A 10,765-nucleotide genomic window follows, 5' to 3' on the forward strand; every position below is an offset into this window, starting at 1 on the left:
CCTCTCCCCCTTAGTGTTTGATACAAAAAAAAGGGGGGGGGAGGGTGTTCAAGGAAGAAAAAAGGTCCAGAGCCTAAAGCACAATAACAACGCAAACCAACAGTTTTCTAATTCTTAGTGTATGGTAGAGAACATCTGTTTACCAGCTAAATATACTGCCATTTAAATGAGTAAGTACATTTAATGGACGAAGGATTAAGATCACTGAAGGGTGACATTTTATATTTGCAATACATAAAGGCCAAACAGAGTGTAACCACACACTTCCTAGCCAATGCTCATTTCTGAAATAACCAGGCAGAATCACTAGCTTCCTACTACACTCTGAATCCTTACTTCCTCCAGGCAAATGAGGTCAAGAATTCTAGTACTAGAGGTCAGATTGGAGATTCTCAATTTTCATAGCTACAGATCCTTAGATCCTTAGTCTCACATACATACATACACATACACACACACACACACACACACAGCCTTTCATGTTGAGAATCTTGCAACCTTTTAAAATTTTTTAACACCAAGGAATTACAGATTCTGTGGCCTTGAAAGCCAGGGTTTTATGACTTTACTTTGAGTATTTATGGTAATTTCAATCATAATTTAAAGAAGATAGGAATGGAAAGAACTTTCCTGAACACCTTAATTCATAAATTGTCAGTGTTTAAGTAACAATCACATTATGAAATGGAATTAGCTGATATGATCAAACCATATGGCTAATATAATTGATTTGTTCACATTATTAATAGATGAAAAGCCTTAGGAGCTTAATGGAATATATAAAATTAAATAGGGATGATGTGTGCTATTTAGATTGTACATAATGCTTCCTTTGTTTTTAGTGGGACGGTGAATAAAAGAGACTAGAGTCTTCATTAACATTGATTTTGAATGAAAATTCTTTGGATGAAGAAATAGAAGACAGCAGAAAGAGTAGTTGTATTTGAACATGCTTGTAGAAAAACTGAAAATGGGAAGCTCTTTGAGGGCAGAGACTTTGATTTTTTGTCTTTTTATCCCTAGTACCTAGCAGAATGGTTCAAATAAAATGGGTATTTAATGTTTGTAGAATTGAATAGAATGAAGTTTTTTGTATGACTGTCTAAAATGATGTGAAAATGAATGGGAAAAATTTCAACTATGCAAACTCTGAATCATGCCAGAGGTATGATAAGAACCAAATGATTCAGTCTCCTTTTTATTTATTTTAATAAGCCCAATTTAATTAATACTGTTATAGAAAAGTGAATCTTAAACCAGACTGTAATTTCTATTCCATTTTTTAATCTAAACATTGATCAGAGCTGCAAACACAGAAGTTTTCCAAATGGAACATATATGCCCCCAAATCATGTTTTTTTTTTTTTGCAGGAAAATATCTTAAATCCCAAGAAAACAAGTTATTTGTGAGTCAGCTCTGATTTCAACAACAGAGCAATATCAAACTTGCCCCACCTAAACTCATTCTAAGGAGATTATCAGTCTGATGAGACACCTTGTTTTCTCTTCTCCAACTCAGATTAGGTAAAACAGGCCAGAATAAACTGGAGATTCTGTGTATCCCTGGATTTTGCCAGTTTCTCAATTCTTCTTTAGTTGATTGGGTCCTATCTGTGAGTAATTTAAAAGGGGGCTAATTAAAAGGGGAGGGGGGATACTTCTTTCCCTTTTGTCCTTTGAAACAACTTTCCTGGAAAGCAGACCTTTGGACTGCTTTAATTTTATTCTTTTTTTTTTTGTTGTAATTTATATGTCTCATTGATGTCTTTTATTTTGACATGACTGTCATTTCTGTTTAAATATCCCTCCCCTTCCCCCCCCATCCATTGAACCCTCCCTGGTAATAAAGAAAGGCAATTAGGCATTAGCTTTTAAAGAAAAGAAAGAACAAGGTTTTCCTAATTAAAAAGCGAAGAGAGCAAACAAAAACCCTAAACATCCGGTTGCCCCTTAAGTTTCTTCTCAGAAGCAAAAGGAGTCCAACTAGACCTAATTAGTAGGGGAGAGTCTTTCTTTTCTTGCCCTTACCACTAGGGTGGTTGCATGCCAACCTCACCACCGGCTCGTTCATTTGAGACCATTTACTCTCAGTGTCAATCACCATACTAATGCTTGATCCTTCCTCCTTTTGGAGCTGGAAGGGATGTTGAGGGACTTGTCCCTCCTGGTTTGTTTTTAAAATATAGAAGATTTTTATTTTAAGCTGAGCTATTTGAAAACAGATGGAAGCAAGGTTAACAGAAAAGTTCCAGATTATTTGTTGCTTCCTGAAGAAGCACCCTGAGGATGTCTCCTTTCTCATCAAATCAATTGGAAGAGTGACTGATGTGTAAGTGCAGCCTATACTATAACAAGGAGAGAGATCTGTTTGGTTCCTGTTTGCATTTAGGCAGATTTAATGTCCTAGCATACAATTCTGCATCCTGATTACAAAGGTCCTGGGAATTGTATTCAAGATGCTAATCACAAAGGCTATGTCCAAGGTGCCCCTTGCTTACCATTCAGTGAGTTCCTCAGAGATGAATTGCATGATGGGCTAAAGTAGCAGCAGACCAAGATCGGCTCCATTGAGTTTTCTTCCAGTAAGTCTGGGTACAGTACCACCTCCCTAACTTTCAGCGGCAAGACTACTTTGAAGGTGTAGTTAGTGGATGACAGAGGATCATTCTTTCTCCCTTAGTGTTCCTTAGCTACTGGGGTTGGGGAGAGTGGGGAGAACAGAGAAAGAAGGAGAGATGGGAAAACAGAAAAGGGAGTTAGTGGAGTGAAGGATAATGGAAAATGAGGGAGAAAGGAAGGGAGATGAGATTAGAACGGTGAGATTAATTTAAATGAGTAAAAAGAAACAGAGGGAACAAAGGAGGAGGGAAAGAGGGAAAGAAAAGGGATCAGAAAATCAGATCTAGAGCAGGAAGTGAGTGACCTTACCTGGAAGTCTAACGTCCTCATTTAACAGATAAGAAAACAAATTATGTGACTTGCCTAGGTATCCAAGTATCTGAGAGGGGAATTTGAACACAGTTCTTCCTTTCTAGTGCCTTAGCAATTATACGACTGTGGAGAAAAGAGTGGGAGCAAATCGGGGTGAGGAGGGATGAAAGGATCAGAGAACGAGAAAGAGGCAAGGAAAGGGGAGGGAACCAAAGAGAAACAGTAAAGAAGACAGGAAACCGAGAGAATAGAGACGAAAATAACACTCTCTGGTCCTTCTAGTAAATCAAATCTCTCTCTCTCTTTTTTAATGGGACTCTGTAGGAGGGGTTCAAAATAACATCTTCATACTCTATGGATAAGATGCAAAAGGAAATGTCAGACGAAAACCGTATTATTCTATCCAAAGCCCAGCTGCTTTGCCTTGCAGGACACCGAAGGTGATAGAAGTGATTCTCAGGAAGAAAAAAAAAAACATTATTTTTTTTTACTATATATTTTGCTTTTACTCCAGATGTTTGGCGTCCTGTAGACTATGCCTGTTTGTGGGACCTTCTTGTGTTTACTAGAACCTACAAATTCCCCCAACCCCAGAGACTTCAGAGGCATTGCCAGTGCCTTTTAATATAGCTTGGTACATAGGTGGTGTTGGGGGAGGTCTAGGTGTGTGTATCTGTGTGTGTGTGTGTGTGTGTGTGTGAGAGAGAGAGAGAGAGAGAGACAGAGACAGAGAGAGAGAGAGAGAGAGAGAGACAGAGAGAGAGAGAGAGAGACAGAGACAGAGAGAGAGACAGAGACAGAGAGAGAGACAGAGAGAGAGAGAGACAGACAGACAGAGAGAGAGAGAGAGAGAGATTTTTCCCGGACTTCTGGTAACTTTGCTGGATGCCTTAACTAGCTTTTATTGTCTCCTGTCACTGTTCTTAGAGAAGTCATACCGGAAACCGGACCTAACCGGACCAAAGTACTATCTATAAACTGCCAGGAAACAGCTGCAGGCGTTAACCGTGGTTTATACCCTTGCCGACCCCAGACCTCACTGGACGACGCCCGCTGCTGCTGCCTCTGCAGCTCAAACTTCAGCTGCAGAAGCAAAAGCGGCCACAGGGGCATGATTCCTTCTGGGATAGAAAGCTATCGACGAACCCCTGCTTAGACACTTAAGGCAATGGAAATGATTCTTTCTGATCCATTCAAGCATCTTCATTTTGGAAAAACAGAACATTCTGATTGTTGTTTTGGAGATGTAACCGAGGTGGCTATCCTCGGGAATTTATCAATCATAGGATCATGAATTTCTCTTTTCTTTATTAAAAAAAAAAAGGCCTACTCCTCTTCCTCGTCTTCTTTCCCCTCTCCTGCACCACAAAAACTCTCAAGGTTCAACAGGTGCTCAGGGAGAAATTCATCTGACTGTCTCGGAGTCATCGTAATGAACTCCATTTCCTCCGAAACAGACTTCCGTTATGCTACTTGCTAACTGTTTTCTGAACTTGACCTTACTTCTCCAATCAGCTGTGCTTTTATCAAGGCTGCCCCCGTGCTTGGGGGCGGGGGGGAGGGGGAATCTCTAGCTTTTTTCAAGGTTCAGTTGATAGACCACCTCCTCACAGGAAGGCTTCATTTATCCCTTCTCTCTACTTAATGCTGCTCCCTCCTTCCTCCTACTACCTTGTAATTACTTAACTATGTACATACTACGTATACCCTCTGTGTCTAAAGGTTTTTATCTTTTTTTGTGTGTGTCATGGTAGTGACTACAAGTGACTAACTTTTTGGTAGTCAAATGAGGCTTATGGACAGACCTATTCTCAGGACAATGTTTTAAAATGCACAAAAATAAAATACATAAGATTACAATGGAAACCAACCATGTTGGAATCTATTGTTAAAAAATTTTAAGCTCATGCCCTAATAAAAATGTAAATTTCTTTGAGGGCAGTTAAAAGGTTTTTTTTTTAATTGTTTTTGTTTAGTCTTGTTTTTGGAGGGAGGAAGGCAAAGTAATTGGGGTTAAGTGACTTGCCTAAGGTCATAGAGCTAGTGTGTCAAGTGTCTGGGGTCAAATTTGAACTCAGGTCCTCCTGACTCCAGGGCCTGTGCTCTATTCACTAGGCTACCTAGGTGCCCCTTGTTTAGTCTTTGAAAAGGAAAATGACAACTGTTGGAAGGGCTGAAGGAAAACAGGCATGCTAATTCACTGTTAGTGGAATTATGAATTGGTTGAGCCATTCTGGAAAGCAATTTGGAGTTTTGCCTCAAAAGTTCATAAACTATGCTTATCCTTTGACCCAAAGATACCACTTATAGGAGGTATCTATACCTTAAAGAGATAAAATAAAGGAAAATGTCATGTGTATAAAAACATAGCAGCTTTTTTGTAGAGTCAAGGAACTGGACACTAAGGGAGTACCTGTTAATTGGGAAATGGCTAAGCAAATTATGGCATATAAATACAACTATACAATTACACTGTAATAAATGAATAAAATGACAGCTTCAGAGAAACCAGAAAAGTTGAACTGATTCTAGGTGAAATGAGCAAAACCAAGAGAACAATGCATATAGTAACACTGTAAAAACAAACAAATTTGGAAGCCATAAAATTCTGATCATCACATGATTACAGAAACACATGATTACATCAACAATTACAGAAAATTGTAAATGAGAAATGATACCCACCTCCTGACTGACAGGTGGTGGACTAAAGATTCAGAACAATACATACAGTTTTTAGTTGGGGCCAATTTGGTAATATTATCTAGCCCTAACCTCTCTGCTAACCTCCAGTTTTGCATCTCCAGTTGCCTTAGACATCTTAAACTGGATATCCTATATATATCTCAAACTCATCCAAAAACATCCAAAACTGAACTTATTATCTTTCCCCCCAAACCCTCCCCTTTTCCTGACTTACTATTACTGTTGAAAGTCCCACAGTCTTTCCAGTTACCCAAGCTCACAACCTGTGTCATCCTCAATTCCTCACTCTTTCTCACCTCCTTTGTCCAATATGTTGCCAAAGCCTCTTGATTTTACCTTCCCAACATCTGGCCTCCCTTCTCTCCTCAGAGACTTCCACCACCCTGGTAAAGGCCCTCATCACATCATGCTTGGACTGTAGCCTGCTGGTTATTCTCCCTTCTACAAGTCTCTCCCCATTCAAATCCATCCATCAGTCAACCGTCAAAGCATTTTTCCTAAAGCACAGGTCCAACCATGCCACACCCCAACTTAATAAATGCCACTGGCTCCCTACACCTCAAAAATGAAATATAGGGTCAGCTAGGTGGCACAGTAATAGAGCACCAGCCCTGGAGTCAGGAGGACCTGAGTTCAAATCCAGCTTCAGACACTTAACACTTACTAGCCATGTGACATTGGGCAAGTCACTTAACCCCAATTGCCCTACCTTCCCCCTCCAAAAAGGAAAATATATATATACAAAATCATCTATTTGGCATTCAAAGTCCTTCATAACCTGGTATCCCCCCCAAAACACACACATATCCTTTCTAGCCTTCTTAGACCTTATACCATCACCCGTTCCCCTCCCCCCTACATATTCTTTGATCTAATTAATAGTAGCTTATTTGCTGTTCCTGGAACAAGACACTCTATCTCCAACTCTGGGAATTTTTGATAGCATTCCTCCATGCCTTGAATGTTCTCTCTCCTTATTTCCACCTATTGGCTTTCCTAGCTTTCTTCAGATAATACCTACAACCTTACATTCTACAAGAAATCCAAACCCCTTTAATTCTAGTGCCTTCTTTCTGCTGTTTAATTCAAATGTATGTTGTATATAGTTTGTTTGTACATACCTTTTTGCATGCTATCTCTCCAATAGAATGTGAGCTCCTTGAGAGTAGGGCATATCTTTGCCTTTCCTTGTATCTCCAGCACTTAGCATAGTCACTCACACATAGTAGACAATAATGTTTATTTACTACTAGTAATCTGTTATTCTTTTTGTGCATATAAGGTTTTAGTTTTTCAAGGGTGGGGTGAGTGGAAAAGGTGTTGGGTAAAAGTACCAAATGAAGACCAAAAAGAATCATAGCAAGGACATCTTTGAAAGTTATAAGTTGAATTTGTCATCTCTCTAAACAGAATATATCTATACACATATAACAAAAATTTCCAGTTTCATGTACAATCCTCTCCTCATATTACAAAAGGTATATAGAAGTCCTCTCTCTCTCTCTCTCTCTCTGTCTTTGGTATTTTCTAAGTGCAGAATGTTAAAAAAAATTACTTTGGAAGCAGTAAGAGATAATGAAGATATGAACTCAAATTAAGGTAATGTAAGTAAAAAAATGAGGTGCCCTGTTTTGAACTGAATGTAAGAATTGGACTCACTACTGGGTCCCAAAGACATGGAAGAAAGAAGAAAAGATCCTATATGTATAAAAAATATTTATAGCAGCTCTTTTGTAGGAGCAAAGAACCAGAAACCAAGGGAAGTTCAATCAATTGAAGAATGGCTGTATAAATTGTGACATGTTGTTGCTGTTGTTATTGTTGCTGTTTGTCCTTTGTTCTTGAAGAGGACCATGACTTCAGGAAAGTGATGCCATGACTTGCAAGTGAATTGGGTTTAAATGAGGGAGGGATATACAAAGTCACCAGCCTCACTTTCTCATCAGGAGCTATCTGAGTACAGTGGCAAGACAGAGATCAGGACAACTGGAGATGGCCTCAGAGTGGGAGACTTTGACCTTGTTAACCAAAGGTCTTTCCCAGGTCTCAGTTTGACTGAAGCAATGCCCATTCGGTGATTAAGGCTAGGTAAGGAATTAGGCAAAGAATGGCCTCTTTTACCTAGTCCAAAAAAAATCTGAGAGCGGAAGATCCTCAGGGTTTCTGGTCAAAGCAGAAATTGTGACATATGAATGTGATGGAATACTATTCTGCCATAAGAAATGATGAGGGAGATAGTTTCAGAAGGACTTATATAAACTGAAAAATGGTTAAGTGAACAGAACCAGGAGAACCATTTATACATCATAAAGACAAACAGCTTTGAAAGAACTCTTAACAAAATGGCCAACCCTGATTGCAGAGGACCCGTGTGGAAGCATGCCGCCCACCTCCTGACAAGCCAGTAATGGATCCAGGGTGTGTCATGAGGCGCATGTCGGGGGCACAACCAATCCAGCAACGTGTTTGGCTTGACTATACATATTTATTGCAAGGGTTTTGCTTTTCTTTTTTCCCCAATGGAGAAGGGAAGTAAAGGAGAAAATACTGATTACTGCTCATGAAAAATAAAATTTAATTAAAAAAAGCAAGGTGCTTTAGGAGGAAGTGTTGATTTTATCTCCCAAAGTCAACCTAAGTTATTGTTCTCTTAGAAAAATATATTGTAGGGGGGCGGCTGGGTGGCACAGTTCCAGCTTCAGACACTTAACAGCCACACAAAAAAAAAAACTAGCCGTGTAACCTTGGGCAAGTTACTTACCCCCAACTGCCCTCCAAAAGGCAAAAAAAAAAAAAAGGAAAAAAAAACACATTGCTTAGTAAGAATCTGCAGAGGATACGGGGAGGCTTTCACACCAATCTTAAAGTGGTTGCATATAGATGCATACCTAATCTCCTTCCAAGTTGAATTACTTATCTTAGTTTAGAATCTGAGTTTCAGAGTGAGTCAATTGGAGCAGCTAGGTGGTACAGTGAATAGAGCATCTGCCCTGGAGTCAGGAGAACCTGAATTCAAATCCAACCTCAGACACTTGACACACATACTAGCTGTGTGACCTTGGGCAAGTCAACCCCAATTGCCTTGCCTCTCCCCCTCCAAGAAAGAAAGAGAGAAAGAAAGAAAGGAAGGAAGGAAGGAAGGAAGGAAGGAAGGAAGGAAGGAAGGAAGGAAGGAAGGAAGGAAGGAAGGAAGGAAGGAAGAAGAAAATACAGAGTGAATCAATCAACAGTATATCCCAAGGGAAGAGTGCTAAATATTGAACATCCCCTCAGAACCCTTACCCAGTCTTTGGGGCACTATCACAGCAACCATGCTGTCCTTGGCACCTGCACCTATGACATCTGGCAAACAGCTGTCACAGTCAAAAACCAGTGTAGCAGAAAAAGCTTTGTACACAGAATTAATAGGCATGAGTTCAAATCTAGGTTTAACTTCTCGACCCTTTGATCAAGTCACTTAACCTCCTAGGCCTCAATTTCCTCATTTATATAATTGAGTGTTGAAATAGATGGTTTCTAAGCTCTTAATCCTATGTAGGAATCTTAAAAATGGGAAACAGGGCTATATTTCACTTAGCATCCTACAAAAACAAAAAACAAAACTAAAGGATTCATTAAAGGCCAAAAATGGACTGCTAAACTCTACCCCCTAAGTAAACAATTATAATGCCTTTAAGTCAAGATCGACAACACAAAGAAAACTAGAAAAAATGGAAGGTAATCTCATGAATGTCAGTTAAGGAGAAATCAGTCCCACTGGAGAGATAGATATATCCTCGGCCTACATGGTTAAGAAATAATACAAATAATCCCCACAAGATTAGTAAGGAAAAAAACTGTTTACAATAAATGTAAAATGAAAATTAAAAAAAATACTGTATGCTCCCAAGTAGCAAAATATGTTCCTATCATATCAGCAACATTCTGAAATTAGAAATTTTGAGTACAATGAAATTAATGTTGTGCTAACTACAATATAGAAAAATTAAAGTAAGTCCTCTTTTTATATACTGGATGGCTTTTATGCCAACCTAGCTCTCCTTCAGAGGGCTTGTCTGGTAGGTTCCCAAAAGATGTTACAAACTGGTCCCTTGTACCCACCACTGAAATCCAGAATAGAGTCTTCCTGACCCTAACTTAGCAGCCTGGCTCCAAGCTCTGTCTCAGTGCCAGCCACAGCTCCAGGCTCTGACTCAGTGCCAGCCTGTCTTCTCTTTCTTTTTACAGTGTCTCCCATTCTCTGGTCTTCATTTACTGCCCAATCTCCTCCTGACTGATGATGTAGAGTGGGTTCAAGCCCAAGAAAGACAGCAATTTCTTTGGGGAGTTAAATGATCAGTTGGTTGTTTGCACTAAAGCCTTGAAGCAGACCTGAATTTCATGTCTTTTTTTGAGAGTCAACGAATGTGAGACTTAGAAACTTGACCCTTCTTCAAGCTTTTGTAGTAGATCAGATCCTGTGGTCCAATCGGGCCTTTGGCACTCGTTGGTGCCTGCAAAGATGCCTAGGACCTTTTTGCCTTTCCCTCTAGCCTCAAGTTGTGACAGAGTCAGCTTTGTCCCCTTTCCTTTTACCTAGTGAGGGTGCCTGGCCCTTTTCCTGCCTAGTTTTACAAGGTTCTAATGGCAGCTAGGTGAAATGGACCAAACCTTTCTCTGAAATGACCCATCATTAAGGTCCCAGGAAGGGCTACTTTGACTCCCTACTTGCCCATCCCCCCTCTTCCTAAAGACATCTTGCCTGGGATAGCTAGATGATATAGTGAAAAGAGCTTCTGCCCTGGAGTCAGGAGGACCTGAATTCAAATCTGACATCAGACACTTGATACACTTACTAGCTGTGTGACCTTGGGCAAGTCACTTAACCCCAATTGCCCTGCCCCCCCCAAAAAAAGACATCTTGCCTGGATACCCAAGACTTTCTACCTACTAGAGTCTGTGGACTTTGGAAAAGACCCCATTTTTGGAACAGCCCAGTTGTATGAGAGTGATTCCAGTGGAGCTACTTTGGAAAAGACAGGCAGAGCTCTTAATGCCCGGCTGCACACCAGCGAGGAAGTTTGATAGAAACCTCCCCATAAACACACACACACACACACACACACACACACACACACACACACACACA

This window comes from Petaurus breviceps, unplaced genomic scaffold (assembly GCF_028583685.1).
Source record: "Petaurus breviceps papuanus isolate PSGF00001 unplaced genomic scaffold, PetGlider_PUasm1.0 90763, whole genome shotgun sequence".
Taxonomy (NCBI): Eukaryota; Metazoa; Chordata; class Mammalia; order Diprotodontia; family Petauridae; genus Petaurus; species Petaurus breviceps.